The sequence below is a fragment of the Bombus affinis genome, chromosome 12, assembly GCF_024516045.1.
Source record: "Bombus affinis isolate iyBomAffi1 chromosome 12, iyBomAffi1.2, whole genome shotgun sequence".
NCBI classification, from domain to species: domain Eukaryota; kingdom Metazoa; phylum Arthropoda; class Insecta; order Hymenoptera; family Apidae; genus Bombus; species Bombus affinis.
In genome coordinates this window covers 4720359-4740010 of record NC_066355.1, presented here as the reverse complement: position 1 = coordinate 4740010, position 19652 = coordinate 4720359, and the positions used below count along the sequence as shown (strand labels likewise).

The 19652-nt window shown below is 40.6% G+C and overlaps 1 long non-coding RNA gene across 8 annotated transcripts in view; it reads right to left on the bottom strand.

Annotated features, from left to right (window-relative positions):
• Positions 1-19652, bottom strand: part of LOC126922503 (uncharacterized) — a 77496-nt gene that overhangs the window by 9750 nt on the left and 48094 nt on the right. For 5 of the 8 annotated variants that reach the window (XR_007712810.1, XR_007712812.1, XR_007712815.1 and 2 more), the window contains one exon: positions 354-19353. This is a non-coding gene — a long non-coding RNA (uncharacterized LOC126922503). The remainder of the gene's footprint in view (positions 1-353; positions 19354-19652) is intronic. The other 3 variants (XR_007712814.1, XR_007712811.1, XR_007712813.1) reach the window with 3 other exon arrangements.

Sequence of the window (19652 nt, the reverse complement as noted above, 5' to 3'; positions counted from 1 at the left end):
AGACCGTATGATCAGTATTCAGTATTCAGTTGCAGTATAAGAATTGTCAATCTTTAAGGTCAACGTTCGAGATGATAAAAATCAATATCAAATTGCCCCAAAAGCGCTTGTATATTTTTATCAATTGCACAAACAAAGAATCTCAAGTCCGTTAGTTTGAGAAGGTTAGCGCTCCTGATGTTAACAAATTTCCCTGTATCATCATGAAAAGGAAGCAGCTTCGTTCTTATTTTAATCGCTACAAATATCCCAAATCAATTTGCCAACTACTTATTATTAAAAGAATCACGCAAATTTATTCTAAAAAAATTCCACAAACTCTAAGAAACCAATATAAGAGTTTCTATTGTTACCAGACTTTCCCGAAGGTAGATCGGAATCGATCCAAGCACACGGAGGATTCGAGATAGCACCTGAGGGGGTGGGTTTCGTGCCGGACGAGCTGGCATGGATCCACCGTGTCGTCGACGGTGTTTCCAGTTCAAGGTCAACGGGAATCTAGGATGGGTCGCATGTCGAAGGAACCAGAGCGACGACGATGTATCGGCGTTCGGTGGTCAGCCACATGGCGAATTAAGGGTCAGCCCATTACCGATTTGACCTCGGATGACCCGGCAGTGTATACAGAGCTGGTTGCGTGCTGCTTGATTCAATTAACCCCACGACACACAAACACGCGCGCACACGCACGTATTGCGTTCTATGCTTACGCGGACGCGTTTGCACGTGTGGGACCGTCGGTCGAGTGGTCGAAGTACTTCGGTCGAAGAACGAAGCACGACCGATGCCACGACAAATTGGCGAACCTCGTTGTACTCGTGAGGGAATCGTAGAGAAACGGGGCTGGTGGGGCGAATTGAATCTCAGATACGACAATTAGATCGTAGAAACGGGTTTGAGGAAGAAATCGTTGAAGAGAATATAGTTTTCTGGGAATTACAGGAGTATTGTATTATAAATGGTTTAAATGCCCGATTTAGGTTTTAACTTCATGAAGTTTATGGGTTTGATGATTAAGGTGTGTTTCGTATTTATAAAATATACAAAATAAAATACTCGTCATAATATTTAATAGATAATATAAATATCTAGATCCCACTTCATTGTCATGTTCACAAAAATACGGATTTCATAAATTATCGATGATACCACCAAGTTAGTTTCTTGATTTTAAATTTTCATTTCCCACGATTATCGTATTCCTTGCTCTATAACGTCTAATACAATATTTTTAATTTCGCAAAAGTTAAATACTTCTCATTTTAAACATCACTGCCAATATATATATAACCACATATCTCCAAATTCAGATCTTTGTTTGACAAAATAATTGCATCTTTGACATCGCAAAAATTTCAAACAACTAACTCAGTTCAACGTCTTTTACGCTATCAAAACATCGGAGAGGAAACGAACGAAGCTTCGTGCTTTTAGCGAAGAGAAGAAACACACGTGCCTGTCAAGTATCGAAAAGTGTAGAAACCCGACGATTTTCGCAGTCCAACAACTGAACACCACGGTGGCAAATTACAGACTAGTTTAATTCATATATATATATTTATCTATATATATAGATATACATATATACACATATATATATAAATGTATACACACATATAAATTGTTTCAAATTAGCGGCTTAACAGGCGTGTCCAGTATCATTATCTAGAACGTTAGCGGCAGGACGTGGGTGTTAAAACAGATCAGAAAGTCGTTCGTGGATCGATAAGGTTAAATCGCTCTCTCGTGTTCCGTCTGCAATTTGCGAAAGGACCTCTTAATTCGATGTGGTTTTCTGAGCTCCCCGAACCGTCCGTCAGGCACGAACAACGTGTAAATATGTAACGAGTTCATTAGGCTGCTGGTCCGGCGAACTTTCGTGCCCCGCCATAACGGCGATCGTCCTGCTAATTACGGTTTCACCGAATTTCCGCGATTAACGACTCCCCGAGTCCACTTCTTTTCCACCTCCCCTTCTCCAATGTCGGGCATCGACGTCTTAACGACGAACAGCCTTCAATGATGGAACTGATTAATCATGGCTGTCTTTACCCTCCATCAGTGTAACCCAGAATTAAATTTCGCGAAATAAGTGTATGTCTACCTGTGTTTAAGCGAAGAAGAGCGGAAACGCTTGAAGAAATATATTCACGAGAGCCTGATGCAAACGCAATTAATCTTATCAGGCGTTTCGTGTAATTTTATATTGCTATCCTTCATCTCTTTCTCTTCGATAAATAAAATTCTTATAACATTGTCAGATATGGGCCAAATATTATATCTCGACCATATATCAATTTTTCTCTTTCTCAATGTTGGGAAACTTTGGCCTGACAGCACAGAAAATTTGTGTTTATCGTCATTGCAAACGAAAACATTTTATTCACCCGACGTTCGCTAATATTAGAACTATCAAAGTGGTTAAAATGACTAATTTGTAATTTGTTATACAAGTTTTATAATTCTCCTATTGTAGATATACACCGCGCATTATTCTTTATCCTTATATACTTGGATATTTTTCTTACGCAAGTTTTCTATTTTAATCGTCGGTCCTTCTAGCGTTAATTTCTCGTATGAACACATATAAGCAAATAGTGAGATAAGACTGAAAGAAGCTATTTCTTGCAAGTCTGTAATGGTCTAATTGACGTGTGATCTGGAAAACGAGGAAAGAAAAGGAGCCCTTAGGAAGAACCGAAATCGTCGATCTTGAAGAGACAATCAGCTGGCGCAATCAGTATCATGTTTTTCCCCTCGGTTGCTTTGGTTCCTTTTGTCCTTTTATGCAACGTTAACGCCCAACAAATGGACCTCTCGACTTCTATCGTGTCAACGCATTTGATAAGAGGCGAGGTCACCCGGTTACCAGTCAACAGATGCGTCCAATTGGCCGGCCTAATGCTATTGCAGTATAGCCGGCAGCGTACCAACCACAAAAAGTATACGTGCATTCGCGTTACCAAGAAAACTATCCTACCTCCACGCGAATCCAGAGAATATAGCCTACGAAGTAAGTAAATTGAAGAGGAACGCTGTTATCCGAGTTCGTATTTTCCTCTGATTCGAACTAGTTTGTTGGAACAGCGATTTATTTCACGGAAAAAGCGGTGGAACGAGAACAAGAAACGAGCCGAGGAATCGCGCGAACATAGGTTTCTAGATTTAGATTGCTCGTTAATTCAGCCTTTACTTTGTGTTACGACAAATTGGCTGGCGTTAAGATTCAGGAGTAATTCAAATTGAAGGGTTCAGTGAAGGGAAAGTGATATAGGTGATGAAATTTTTAATTTGAGGAGAGCGTGAGTGTAATTAAATTGTGATATAGAAATCAGCATGCCTTCAAACATTAACCCTTTGCACCTCTATTTTTTTACACGAATAGACGTGAATAGAATCGATGATCGAAGCAAATTCGAGATATCACTTCGAGCCGTTAAAATACCTTGTCTTACGTAGACGTTAAAATTTGAAGATTTATAATAATGTTTATAAAAATCACTTTTCTAGGAAAGTACGAATACACATATACGGTGGATCATTTCGTATACTTACATCGTTTCACAAAAAATCCATCAATTATAATTTCTCAGTCATTAACGTGATACTTATCGTACGTTACAAAATTACCCTTAAATTACTGTAAAACGTCTCATTCCTTTTTTTTTTCGAAAATTTACAAAGATCCATCCTAATCCCTAATTAAAACAAAATTTACCAGCAGAAAAATAGCCGAGACTTTTTGTCGTCACCGAAAGAAACCCACTTTCAGACGCATTAACTGAAAGTTACACGACACCCTGATATTAGTATTCGCGAGATAAAACTCGTTTAATTCCCATTCCAGCGCGACAATACGCACTCAACTAGGTACGCATGCATTAACGTGTATGTACATACGTAATCCTGTTCAACGAGCATCCTTAAGTGTAACTTAACTTAACGCGTAATGCACCCTATGATATTAGGGAGAGCGCGTACGAACGAACGAGCAATATGCGTGCGTGTGCAACGATAGTTTATCCTTTTCCGATGTACTGACTTGAACCCATCGCCGTATATGTGCGTGAACGCATTTACGGAGCCCTTCGCGTTTGCACTTCAACCGACTGCTTCTCGCGCACCACTCTCCCCATCGATGCTGCATTCCCTCACCCCCTGGACCCCTCATCAAACCCCTCGTAGCCTGATTGAATCTACTCCGCGTGCGGCTTTTATTTCGCGCCGTGGAAACCCGAGCCAATCCGTTCTCGTTCCACGAACTGCGGCGCGCCGAAAGTCACGTTTTGTTACTGGAGCATCCGTCGAGATTTTTTCAATTAGCCGCGTCTATCCCCCAACACGTGAAAGTGCTTTTGTTCTTTTCGCGGACGTTGCCCGTCATCATGGTATTCCGCTGTTGATGGAAATGTCCAGGAATCGCTGCTGTATACGATCCTTGTATCTTTGGTTTCTACAACGTAAATTTTAGGGAGACCGTTTTGAGGGATTTTTAGTTTCTAAGGATAGATAGGGTTTTATTGAAAGTAGAATGTAGACTAGTGGAATATGTTTTGAATTACGTGGTAAATCTCGAGGAAATTTAAGAGACTGTCTAAGAAATTTCCTAATTTTCAGAGCTGAGTAGTTTTAAGCTGATTAATATTAGCGAGGATGGTTAGCATAAGCATTCTCTTGAATAAGGAATAAATAAGTTTCAGATAAGACTTTTGAAGAGTTTTCTAAGAAATTTTGAAAGAATCCGTAATTCCATGGGCTGTAGAATAGTAAGGGTTGAAATTAATTATATTGGGTTCACATAATATGATGTGTATCCTAGAAGATTCTTTATATCTATGCTCTGTGATAAATATTAAATCTGGCAAGGTTTTAAATAATCTTTTGAAAAATTTCTTAATTCACAATGATGCAACTTCTCCACTAAAATAACTATAATTCGTGAAGGTAAGGTGAATATCTGGAGAAGGAGATGAACCGAGGGTTTTCAATCTAGGACATTCGACGGCTCATGGGATCGTCGAATTGCGGAGTCTGCAACCGTACCACGGCCCGAAGTTTTGATGTCACAAGTTTCTCCTGGATGTCGAGAGTGGTTGTTAAAGGAGGTGTCGCAATCGTGGTCGGCCGAGCCACTGTGCTGCTGTAGCCCTGACTGCGCAACTCCTCGTCTTTCCGTAATCTCTTGAATATACGAACGCGTATTACGTCCTACCTGGTGTACACGCGACGTGCGTGTGTGTCCACGTGCTTTTACAACTGGAACTCGCGTTATTGCGTTCTTGCCTACGCCGCGTGGCAATTATAATTTTCGAGGTTTACGGCTGGCGAGTGCGGTTATTTTTTTCATTCTTTCGTTTTTGCAGTTACGCTGCGGATTCCGCCGGCTAAATTCGCGTTGAGCGGATTTTACGCGTACAACTACCACAGCCGGGGCAAATTAGGTTCAATTATTTATTCCTGGAACCGAGGAGGGGGCGTTCAAACTTGGAACGTCTGCTAGAGAGCTCTCGTTTCTACATTCTAATTTCCATCTTAATAGAGCCGTTTCGAAAACTCTATATATTTCCCATTTATTTTCCCACAATTTGAAAAATACTCAAATAATTCGAAGAATTGATAACGATAAGAAGTAACGATAAGATCGAGTATTTAAATGGTATTTATTAGAAGAAAAAGAAAGCTACAAGTTTCATATTCAAAAGTGCAAAACTTTATCACTACGAATATTAATCGGCTATGAATTTATAGCGCGTTTAAGAAGTCATTTGATTTTGACTGATTCTGTGTTGATTTTCGTTGATTTATACAAATTAGTGGAATTCGAACGGATATGGAATTAAAAATAGGAGTTGCTTCCTTATTGCTACCCTTTTAAATATTATCTCCATCTTGTTTTCAAGAAAATCTTTATTTCCACTGATTTGTAATAATAGAATCTTAATAACGACTTTATAGCCACAAGCCCGAGATGAGTCGCTATAGAAGTCAAATTGCAAATTAAGCCCGTTTACTTGGTGGTCCACGCGTCAGGGTCCAACGAATGCACTGAACTGGAATCGCGCGCTGTCCCCACGGAATTCGTCGCCGCAGAAACGTCGTCGGTACGCAATTTCACCCTCCTGCGACAATTAAACTATCCCATTCGACAAGTCCCGATTCCAAGATCAGATTCTTTTCAAATGCATTCACGCTCTATGCGAACACGCATTTGCCGCGTGAACGCGTACGCATAATCACACGTGTGTGCACAATTCTCTATCCGTTGGTCATTTCGTTCCTCTAATTCCAATTCCATTACTGTATTCATTAGAAAGTATTTTATGATGAGATTGATGCAATACCTTCACATAATCGTTAGTCATTAGCATAGGGACTATAGTTGACGGGATTAATTTCGAAGTCGCTAAATCTGGAGAATTCAACAGCTTCATAAAAGGGGTGGATTTAGGAATAGAATTTTATTATGATTATTAATGTAATGACGACTAATGGAGTTCTTAGGTTTGGGGAAATTATTTATTTATTCCTTTGAAGAAGGGGGTGAGTTTACATTAAATGATACTTATTTAACTTAATTTAACTTAATTAATATGGGCACTCGATTCATTAACGTGTTATGATTATTGGTATAAAGACGATTAATTATGGAAATTAGTTCCAGAACTGTCAACTTTGGAAAATTTATTCATTTCTTCGAAGCAAGGAAATTTCTTTTGGAATTTATTATAAACGGTAGTTGATTAAGACGAGTAAACTTAATTCTTTTATGATTTCATAATGGATTTCTAAACGTGAGAAAATGATCCGAAGCCGAACGAGGAGTCACGCCATGACAAGATGATCCTAACGGCGACCCACAAAATCCTCCGTGGCTAAATCGTATTAGGCTAATGTACATAAAGCCCGGTCTTGGGAAGAGAGGAACGCATAGGGAGTCGGCAAGAGAGACTAGACTAGAGAAGAGGGTGAGCTTTGATTGGTCCATTGAGGACACGTGCTGGCAACCCCGACGTGGGCCAGCCCTCTGGCTGTGCATCTCGTTACGAACTCATTCAGGAACTCCAACGTCGCCAATGACGGAATCAAGTGGGATTGTTAACGGGGGCACCGTAGGTGGCTGGGACAGAGAGAAGGCGATAGAGATCAGGACCTAATGACAATGACGATATAATCAGACAGGATAATTCACTTTACATGATCGTCACGAGCCACTGCGGCATTCTCCAGTCTTATCCCAACAGAGAACCGATTCCAACTCAACGTTCCTTTGATCCTCCCAAAAAGCAAATCACATCGTACGGATGCATTTGTACGATTCTAGATCGCCATTGATAAGGTTCTCGCGAAGGAATAGATGTTGTTGGATTGGAACCAAGAGGGAAGGGTAGAATAGAAGACTCTTGAAAGTGGTCGTAATACTGCTACAATTAGATTAGACCTGCATACGTATGTATACATACGAGAGACGAAACAAAAGTAGATGAAATAGAAGTGAGAAAAAATAGAACGAAGGGGAAGAAGGAGACGGAAAGAAGAAAGAGTAGCGGTCGACGTTCCCATGTGTTCCTACGAAGTCGATCAACCTGGTTTGTTCGAGCGAGCATGTGGGCCAACAATGCCCACTTCGGGAGCAACCGCGACGCACTTCACTTCGTCCATTATTCCGTCCACGTTTCCATGTGGCTGGGGTGCCGGGGGTATTCCCCGTTGCCAACAACATCGCAGCCAGAAACTACCCAAGCCTTCACGGTACACGAAGAGGGTTCTCCAGCGCACCGGCCACTGTTGAAAGACCCTGAAGTGCACTCCTTGAAATTCGCTACGCGGCAAGTAGCGTCGAGTCGGATGGCGCTACCTGCGTCCTCGAGCGGTGATGAAGTCGAGGGAAGCCCTTCAGGCAGACAGAGGGGGTTGGGTGACCAAATTTTTGGTTACCGCCAGAGGCTCGTCTCTTCTTCGTCCATCGGCGTCCTTTCGTTAGCCGCGTTTCTATCTACTTTTCATGCGTGATTCGGATTACGAGTCTGCGGTGTTGTGGTGCTCGCTGTAATTGGAGGATCGCCTGTGCAAATGACTTTATTGTTCGGTGTTTTCAGTCACGTACAGTACGCTGTCTAAGTTGCAAATGTGGGAGAAATATTTTGGAATAAATTCAATTACCGAATATGCGTATGAAATATCTTTTACTGGAATGTTTTATTCTATTTTATTTTATTTTGTTTTTCTTTTTTTTCGAGGAATTTTTGATTTAGTATTTAGAAGAATATTTTAACACAACTACTAGTTATCGTACCAAATGAAATTCTTCTGTATTTTAATCTTGCTTAAAGCTTCTTATACATTCTAGAAAATTGTCTTGCATAACATTTTCAGTAGATTAATGAAATCTGTATCAATTTTAAATTCGTTTAACCGTGTTCCTAACCCGTGTAATTTATCCAGAGCGGCCATTTTCTGATCCGCAACGATAGTTTCAATTCTTAGCTGGTTGGACCCTCGAGTCTGGCTCTCCTTTAGATCGGTTAGAGGTGCGGGTACGGATGTGAAAGAGAAACGTACGTATGTACATTCGTTGGTAGCCGAACGAAGGGTGAAACAATAAGCGACGAACGACAATGAGGATTTAAGTGGCGACCTCAATGATATCAACTGCACGCTGGAATAGAATTCAATTGAATTGAAGGAACAGCAAGGGGAGTCCTCCTCCTCCCCTCTACCTTTCTGTCTCTCTTCTGGACAACGTTTTGTAAGCACTTCATCAACGTGTTTAGTACTTTCCGCGTAACAACTTGACGTCCAACAAAATTCTCAAGCTTCAAGCTTGATTTACGTCTACGTTGCTCATCTCGAATTGAAAATACCTGATAACCAACCGTTGGCATACGTAAAGTTCTCAATACCGATGATCTAATCAATTCTCAAGGCTTTTCATTAAAATCTAATTGACATATTACCGTCTTCCTCCATATCATCGAGATTTCCTTGAAACATACCTGGTTCCTAGATTTCATATTGCAATTTCATAAATTGATAGCTGTCAATTAACCGCATAAATGAGGCGTACGATTATCTAAGGATATCTTCGATTGATAGAAACGAAGATGTACGTTAGAAACATCTAGCCAAGATTTCCACTTTTCATATCGAGTTCTGTTATAAAACTGTTCATTTAAGGGATAACTACCTGGTAATCCTCTTCTTCTCCAAGCCATTTCTCTCGGAGGAATATCAGGCGTCGTTCTCTTCTGTATATCGCGCATGTAGATGTATATGGGAATCGGTCGAGTGTTTTCAGCGTCGATCCGTGACGCAACAGCATCATCTACATAATTAATAGAACCGTTTATGCGTCTACGTGTAGCTACAAACAGGGCTGGCATGTAGTTAATACATCGTGTCGGGCGATCGCGCGCGATTATGATTTCATTGCTAAAAGCTATATGAGCTTTATCGGGCCATATAAAGGCATTATCAAGCGTGTATCCAGCCATTAGCTGAACACACGCGAAAACAAATAAACAACATGGAAACTGAAAACATCAAACGCGATCCGTTCACATCGACTTTCTTTATGCATATAATATAATAATGTTAAAGTATCGTACGACTTGTAACATTTATTATATCGCGATTAAAATGTAACAAATTATCTCTTTGACGTGAGACAACCATTTACGATTATTAATTCTCGTTATTTTTAAACGATCGTAACATTTTCGTCGATGTCTTCATCGTAGGCAGTTCCGTTTCTTTAACCTTGGTACACGAAGAACTATGAAAGACGTATCGACCGCTATGGTGGCGCCATCTCTTCAGGAAATGGCGAACCAAACTCTCGTGCATACCAGAATCGGTTCGTGCCGGCGGAACAGAGGCTTTATCCCACTTTATACGGCACTCCATAAAACCTCCAAGTACCATATCCCGCATATACGAGACATATTTGCGTCTGAGACTCTGATCGAAGTTTCGTTAACGAAACTGCATTTTAAGTATCGCGAAAGAACCCCTAACGTTACGATTTATACACACAGAATCAAACGATGTTAGCCTGATTCGTCAGAATGGACCTAATGGCATGCACTCGGCTAATTGGGTCCTCGATTTTAAACATAATTCCGTGTCTTAATGCAGAACGGAATATCGAGTAGTCGATTGCTAGCAATAATCCTCATTATGTACTTCCTTTTCATAACATCAAGCGGTTTACAATTTACCAGAACCGCTCGAACGCCTATTTCGAATATAATCAACTTCCACGAAACAAATATCGTACTTTTCGACTATCAAATTTTCCATCGAAAATTTTAATTACGTGACAGACTTTACGTTCGAAAACTTTAATTTACAGCATAAAGTCTGGTATGTTGATATAAATAGAGAAAATTATAAATAACATTCATATATCTCCAAAATTCTCAGCTTCACCCAATATCACCTAAATTGCGTATTCCGTTGAATAAATATTTCAAGAAAACGCGATTATATGTTTACGGGGAAATCTCTACGCCTCCTCAGCAGCACCAAAGATTTAAATTATTCCATCGAATAAATACTTTGATAAAATAATATATACATATTTACAAAGAAATTTCTATTTCACCCAACAACAGCCAAGATCCAGATCACTTCACCGAACAAGTATTTCGAAAGGATACAAAGAATATATTCGCATAGATCCAAATCACATCACCAACAAAAGTAATTCATATCTCCATAAAGAAATTGCTAGCCTCATCCAAGGTCCAAATTACTTCACCGTTAAATAAATACTGCATGTATGAAATTTATCGTTGATTTCGATCACTACGAATAAATGTCCACGTGCTGATTGAGCAAAATCGTCGAAAGCAGGGACCACGCTCGAGCGTCTCTCTCAGCGTCGATGAGAAAATCCGTGTCCCATAAAAGTCAAAAGCTTGATGTGACGCAGTCACTATTTCATTTTCGCCATAGTCGAACTTGGTAAAGGTTGGCCGCGACGAGTGGTCCGAAGAATGCCGACGGTCGTTTTCTCCGTGCACGTATAGACGACATCGCGGAGCTGGCGTGTATAAAAGAATCGCGGCGGAGAGCAACTTAGAAGGCGACGACGTCTGTTTAAAGTCGTCCCACGGGCACCTACGATCCTGTTGGAAAGGACCAATGACCGAACGGGGGCCCATGGAAGGAGCCAATCGTGCTATAGGAACGCGCGGTATCCAGGACTCTCGGTAAAAACCATCAAACGAAGCCGCCGGCATTCACGGAAAGCAGCGACCCTGCTGCACCCTCTCTTCGACCGTGTCCACCTTGCGTCCTTCCTGCTGCATCGACCGCATTTTTTCCGTTGCCATCGATCGTGCCGTTCACCGTTCGCGAAAAAGATCGTTCGGGGGAAAGGAAAGTAATCCCGGTACGCGGGATAGTGCTAAAACTCGACGTAGCGGTATCTCGCGATGCACTCGCCGACTCTTCATCCTTTTATGTTCACTCTGATTCTGATTCCGAGAGACCGATTCGTTTAAATCAGATCGGAATTTGCAGTGTGTTATTCGGTTGCGTTATTGCGAGAGCATTTCTATCGTGCGTCCATGCAAATGTTCTGGTTATCGAATTTTATGAACTAGGTTCTTCGACACGAGGATGGAAAGTTGGATTTACTTCCTGGGGAAACTGGAAGAAAGCACGAAGCGAAGGTATAAAACGTTTATCGGTCGTTTTGTTAGCGACGATTCGCTGCAGCGAATTTCAGATCATCAGTGTCAATAAACCGCAATTTTACTGAAATGAAAGGATTTCAGAAAGTTCCCTTTCACTCTTCGTTTCTTCGGCCTCTGACTGGGAAATGGTATTTGCTCCATATCTGGTGAACGTTTCCCTTTTTCCGACGGATCGCGATATCGCAAGGGTTTTGCGATAGACGCTCGCTGCTTAGACACTTAGGACGTGTTATAATTTATTAGCTGAATTCGCAATTGTTATGTAAGAATGTACAGCTGGACTTCTTCTTGTCCCGTCGACTGCATTCTCGCCGTCGCATCCATCATGCCGTTTACTGGAAAAAGCCCCGTGAAATGAAGACAACCGACGCGACGACCGGCGATGGTTAATGTATTATTCTTCTCATCCCGTTATGGTGTTGTTTTCTTGCTAAGTTCTTGCATTTAGCGCCGATTATCATTAATACGATTAACACGAGCTTAATTCGTTCGCATAAATAAAATACGTACTCATGGTAAAGAAACAGAAAAATTAATATTCTCGGTAATATTAATAAACAAAAATCGTCTGCTTAACACGATAATAACGGAAGAAAATTCCAAACATGAGTACAACTCTTGGAATAAATAATGGTAAAGGAAGAGTCTGAACGATCATCGGACGATCCAGGGAGTGTCTTTCATTTCAACCTCCAAATCTCGAACCCGAAGACAGTCCTCGATGGACTGTCATTACGAGAAAATAAGGCGAGCTCTAATGTTAGGGGTCTGTGGAACTGGTTCGGTTTCAAAATTCTCAGCAATGGAACAAAGGACTGTCACAAGCACGCCATGTACTACCGAAATACAAATCACAAGAATATAAGAAGAAAATTGAGAAAAATAAATTACAAATGTTAAATGAAAGATAGCGGATCGTATTGAAATTGCAGATTCTGATAAATAAGCAAACCATAACAGTATGATAGCCAATGGGGATAATAAAACTGTTGTTTACGATGCGAAAAAGTTGCGCAAAAAGGCTTATCGCACGCTGTGTATTTCTGTCGATCGAAGGGATTCACCGGTGCCTTTTTACTTCTGTTTTCCGCGCACCAAATTGCTGTCCGATAATTTACGAGAAACCAAGGCTTACCACGGTATTCACTTAGCACCACTTACGCCACCGGTACGTAATTGCATAGATCAATTAGGCTGTCCTTGCCGTTAAATTCAAACGGAATTAGCCAGCAGCAAGACTAACGCTTTTACGCTATCTGGAAGAATGCGTTTACTATAACGAACCACTCATTCCGATTCTCCTGCAACGTCTTAATTTGTATACAAAGACTAAAAGGGCAAACAATATTTAGATTTACACTTGCATTGTGCAATAGTGCACATCGATGGTTTGGTTGTCACAGAGATATCCCGAAAATATTTTCATAGTTGTTTCATCCTTATATCAGACTCATTACTATTGATTTTGATATATTTATGAAAAATTTGAAGCACGCAAAAACATAATGAAATGTCCAAAGTGCACTACCTTTTCTAATATTAAGTAGTCGAAAGAAATCTTTACTTAGGTTTCATTTCTTCAATCGTGTTTATATAAAAATATAAATTTTCCTAAGCATCTACAGTCTACTCGCTACGTATACCTATGAACTTCCTGATACATTATCTATTCTTGATTGAAATAAAAATTCAACGTGTTGCTAGCAACAGTACAAAGCGACTATAGAGGCAAAGATAGAAAGAATAACTATACTACGATGAAAAGGAATAAAAATCTACAGTTTTGTTACAACTGTGCAATTTTCAGCTTTCGTCTCTGGCTTCCATTGCTAGATACTACGGGTATAGTTTATCATTTTCGTTATCTTCCGATCGTCACGTTCGCGACACGGGCTACGTTTTATGAATTATTATTAGATTATACCAATGGAATGACACGATATCCCACGACTTGTGGGTTCACGGTGAGCAAGTGCACAACAATGTTGAACCACCGTCGTGTTGGTGTAATTAAGATAAGAATAATGAACTTCTAATGGGCACTCATCGACGAAATGTAGGCATAAAACGACTATAGAGAAGATTAGAAAAGTAGAACGTTTACGTCGCTTATTTAGTTAATTATTTCGCGTTGCGTAATAGACAGCTCTGTCGTGACGATACATGCCCGTTGTGAAAATAGTAACTTATGCAATGTAAAACTCATCGGTAAATATTATCAATCGACACGGCGAGGATCGATAAAGTCAGAGCGGAAACTAACACGTATAGCAAATTGTACACGCTTCCTGTCTCCTTAATTGTATATTATGCAACAATATACGAGTGTAAGTACGTTTGAATCAGTAACCTGGCCAACAATCGATCAAGCATAAAGACGTTAAATTGTTTCTTCGCGCTACTTTTTTAGTAAATTGACATCATCATTGGAAAAAGCTGTAATTTCTGTCATCGATTCACGAGGTGAGGATAATTGATGTATCGTCTGCTTGAATGTAACATGATGTTTTTGGAATAAATTATTCCTCCTTTGTAAAATATTTTCCATATTTATAATTACGTTTAAAACATACATAATTTTCGTTGAATATAAAGAACACGTGTTGTCGATGGTTCATCGTTATTTGATCCTCGTCATCATCTCTCGGTAGATCGTTAGGAGGCATCTTCCGGTTCCGTAGGGAGTCGACAAGAGCCGGACAAAACACCATAAACCATATTAAGCAGACTCATAAACTGCGCCTTACATGTGCCGACACATGCCGTCTGATTTCAAATCCCGGGAAGCAGGTCGATCAAGCTGCTTCTGCCTTGATACATAGCCGGCGTGTGTCGTATAATATATATTTATTGAGACAATAAACCGCAATTATGGCCATCATATAACTCGCTAACTAACCCTTTCGTAGTCTCCCTTCTCTTTTCTTTTCTCGATATAGAAAAAGGATTTTTTGATATCCGTCGCTGGCGCCTCTAGAGTGATGAAAAATTTCTGTACAAAAATATCTAGTAAGATAATTACTTGAACGACGATCTTCCTTCTTTAACTTACTGATTTTCTACTTCTCTCCCTTCCTGTGCTTTCCTTAATAGAAGAGATAAACGAGAAAAGATTTTTGTGCAATCATAGCCGGCGCCTTTAGCCTGTTGAAGAAATTTCTTCACGAAAGAATTAAACGCAAAACCGTGTTTGAGCTACAACTTTTTAAATTCAATCTTTTTTTAACCCATCAACTATCTCGGAATCTCTCGTATCTTTTCCTAATACGAAGGTGAACGAAAGAAAATTGTTTTCGGTACAGCATCACCGAAGATTCCTCTCTATAAAAGAGTTAATGCTAGTTAAAGTTAAGAAATTCTTTGAATGGCAATTTTTTAAGTCAAATTCTCTTTCGTAAGAAAGTTTGTTTTCAGCTAATAGAACAAACGATTATTCTTGTTGATCGTTTAACAGCGAAACAACATCAGGATCAACGAATTAATCTGAGCCTAACGACGAGCTCGTTCAAGAGAGAAAGAGACAAAGACCACGAGACCCTGGAGCCCACAGCTTCGGCCAACGGATTTAATGATTATTACCGCGCCGATGATTGCACCATAAAACAACATATTGCTGTACCTGGAACTCCACGGCGATGAAACTTCGGCTAGCTCGTATAACCTCCGGGGCGATAATAGACCTGCCCTCGTTTCCGGTTGTTCTCTACGCGCCGCCGTCGATGCTGCACTCGAAGGTGCAAACGTCACGGTTTTACCACTCGAACATGCTCGAGAACAAAGTTTAGAAAATGGTCGAAGGTGTGACGAGTTTGTATGAGCCAGACATCGAAGGAGAAAAACATGGCTGGAATACTACAACGACTATGTTAGTCCAGTTTTCCTGATTTCACTCGTTCGTTTCGCATTTGCCATCAAGTCAGAGCCGTACCTTTTGAAGAACGATTTCCCAAACGTGGTTCGAAGTTTATTAATTGGCTGCATTTCCATGCAAATTCACGCCATTGAGAATATAATACAATCATTGTTGTACGAGACACGTAAATATATGTTGGTAGTGAACAGGACGCGTATAAATTTTGGGTTCGTATACGCATTTTCTGGCAATCTCCAGAAGATTGTTCCAACTATCGATATCATACAAAGAGTTATATTTTCTTCGTATCACACGCGCTCTGTACAATTTCGTATTTTCAAATTTCTTATAAATGCATAAAGATCCGCGTTCTATTTGTTAATATTCGCATGATACACGTTTCCAAGAAGGTTGTTGTTTTTTCTGAACGAATTCGCGGGAAGACTGGACGTGTGGGTGCCACGGCTCGGGTCTCAAATCACACGAAACCCTACGGTTTCGCGGGAATGAGGTAGGCCGTCCTACGCGCGATTTCCGATGAATTTTTAATTTTCCCCAACGTACCAAAGCCCCGTATTAGTCAACACACAAAGACTGGCTCCGTATCGCGTGTAAACGCGAGCCGTATATTCAATTAATTCAGGGCGGATGTTGTAGGCCGGCGATACAGCGCAGGGGTCGCTCCTCATTCTCGAAACAGGAGAACAACCGCGTACACAGTGTGGTTAATTAATGGGAGTGAAGACAGAAAGTATGCACGCTTGTACTGCACACAACAGAGAGGCAAGAAAGCACATTGGCGAGATGTTGGCCGGGCTTTCTCAATGACAACGATCCCTGCCAATGAAAAACGAGTCAAAAGCTCGATTATGAAAAGGAAAACATAGTATACGATAATTACAAATTAGCACCTTGCCTTCCATGGCGTTAAAAACTTGTATTCCGTTATTCACCCTCTTGTTTCTACGAAAGTTGTGTAGCTACACACAATATTTAGCTCTTCGTAAATCTTTCAATTTCTGATAAGAAGAAAAATATAGCGCATAATACTAGAAATTAACATTTTGCCTGCCACGATAATAGAAAATTAAGTTTCATTAACCCTGCCGGTTCTATGAGAGTCGTACGCTTACATATTCAATCCATCGCGAACAATTCAATTTCTTCGAGAAAAGATTTTTCATTTTTATTAAAAAAAGGTTTCAAATATTTGCTTGAACGTAGCGTTGTATAATAATAGAATAGAGACACTGATAAGTATTCCAGAAGTTTTGTACGTTTTTTTGAAAATCGAGAACAGCAGAAGATTTACACTGGAACATAAACGACCCACTTTGTCTAAAGAGTCTGTAAAATGTATGGCTATGGAGGATTGAAGTTGTACGAAGTAGAATAGGACTTCGTCAGACAGTAACGGTAGAATTACAGAGAAGGTTCAATCGATTCGCTTCTAGTTAAAAAATCTTTAAATAAATCACTCGTCTGTCACGTAATATCTGTCAAAAAAGTTCAAGACAAATGTTCGTGATTATTAAGAAAGAGTTCACAGAGGTAAAGTATTCCTTTACGTAACTTAAAAAAATTCAATGGTCGGCATGAAGTTCCCAAGAACCCACTTGGACACAGGTGCAATTTTTCTTTGACCCATATTTATGACTTTAAAACTCCCCATAAAAAAAGAAGCTAAACCTTCCGTTCGAACGGAAAAGAATGAAAGATAAACGGCGTCAAATTGTCGCATGTTCGTTGAAGGGACAATCGAACGCGGCGGACAAAGGACAAGAACAATCCTGAAAACCGGGACAAAGAGTCAGGAAAGAAGGGACGAAACGTCTCGACAAGGTGAACCGCGTGGAAAGGAGGCAATAGCGATCGTAGAAACGGGCGCAATGCCACAAGAAACTGACTGACTAACTGGTAATTAGCATATTTCCAGAATATTTCGGTAGCACGCGATGTTCCGGTAACTCGTTCCGAAAATGCGAGGCCCTCTTTGTTCGGATTCCAGTGAAATAGGCGGCTCGACGAATACATACGATATAGTATACCAATTCTATTTTAATACCTCTAAATATGATCGCGAATTTAGTTCAGGAAACTATTCTACCTTTCTTTCGAACTTCTTTCTTCGTCCAATCGGTTTTCATATTCGTTCAAGGATATTCAATTCAGCAAACTATCCTTCCTTTCGATCTTCTTTCTTCAATCATTTTTCATATTCGTTGAAGAATAATTCCTATCTTGTGCAATGCATTAGACAAGTACGTTATAGCTATAAAATCTAGCAATATTATTTCAATATATCTTCAAATGTAATCGCAAATTCAATTTAAGAAATTCTCTTTCCTCCCTCGTAAACTCCTTTCTCCATCCAATCATTCTTCCTACTTGGTCAAGAATTCCTTCCTCTGTCTATTTTATCGTTGCAATCGATCTTGCAAAATCAGCCAAGGTCGATATCCTAACCGATCATTCGCGGAATAATCATTCTTTCACCGACGGTGGCCGATTATCCGTGTCGGTAATTGAGCTTAATTGGCCATCGATCTACGTACGATCTTCGGGTGGATCTCTGTGTTTTCCCGGCGGTGGCGTTCCAGGCCAGCGTACAGTCAACAAAGAGAGATCGTTTCGTTACGAGCCGTGATTATTATAACGCTAATGACACGATGACTCAATTAGAAGGCAACGTCCAATCGGAATTCAGGCGCCTAGCGTCTCCGATTGTCTCCGTACGCCCATTCACGATCTTAAAGCCGTATTTCTAAGCGGCGGAGCATGATTTCATTTTCTATTCGACTCATCCTGTGCGACGCCGAGTCGCACGTGGGCCGAACGATCGTTGGAGGAGCGTGGCATCACGAATCTACCGTAGCAAGCGAACGCAGATCGTATCTGACATTATGCGCACGCTATTAGGATGATTAACGGTACTCGTGTGTAATCGAGTCACGGGGTATTGTCCGTCGAGTGTCACCGTTCAATCTCATCTTCCTTTTCGATCGGGCAAGGTGTGACCCCACGACGCTTTCTCGTCTATTGCAGCTCCTTTTCTCGTTTTTTCATTACTATAATAGCATAGAATAAATCTCTCTGTTTCTCTCTGGTTTTTCGTGGGCGAAGCTACCGCTTTATTTTCCAGTTACTCGCAATTAAAGTGTAAGAAATGATACACAGTCTGCACGATAATGGTTAGTCATTAATCCAAGTGGAAGGATTCCCAGAGTTATCACTGGGGGAAATAAATGACACTTTTTTTCATCGAAACCATGTCAGAAAATAGTGCACGCTCTCCATCAATCACTCGGTTGCGTTGTGCAATAATGTTCTCGATAGAAATCTTCAAACCCGGCTCGCCAGTCATTTTCTGAAACATCTAAACATCGTTATTCGTAATCCGTCAAATGGATGATGTAAATCAATCGTAGGGAACACCGAGCCACGTTTCGACATGCGAGGATTGACGTGGCAGAAAGCTGTTCGCGGCGAGGAGCAAATTGTAACGTCTGAATCGTCGTTCGTAGCACGCACCGGATTCACGATTTTCGTCTCGGGACCAACGTGTACGTTCAATCTTCGTTCTTTCTTTTATATTTCCTTTTTCTTCTGGCACAGAGAGCGGGCTCATACCCACGTTGGTAAGTAAGAAACGAGATCCTTCGTTCCGATTTACAGGTCGATAATTTCGTGGCTCGCGCTCTTCTGGGAAAACCGCGGAGACCGACCGCTTTCACTCCACGCCATTTACGATTGGTTCAAGGTTCTCGTTCTCTTTTTTCCTCTGTCCCTGTGCTGCACCTGCAACAGGAAAGAACACGGAAACGTGATTGCTGTGTCGGCGCCCTGCACATGCAACCTCTCTTTCTCTCTTTCTCTCTCTCTCTCTCTCTGTATTTTTTCTTTTTGTCTGCTAACGACGAATATGAAGTACGAAAAGGAGAGAATAAAGCAAAAATAAAATAGAAAGAGAAATATCCTTTAACGAGACAAAAGAGCAAAACGAGGGTTCCAGAATATTCCTCTTTTTTACTTCCAGAGAAGAGGACTGTTCATTACCGCACGCTGTGAAAAATAAAATTAATTGGTCATGAACTTAC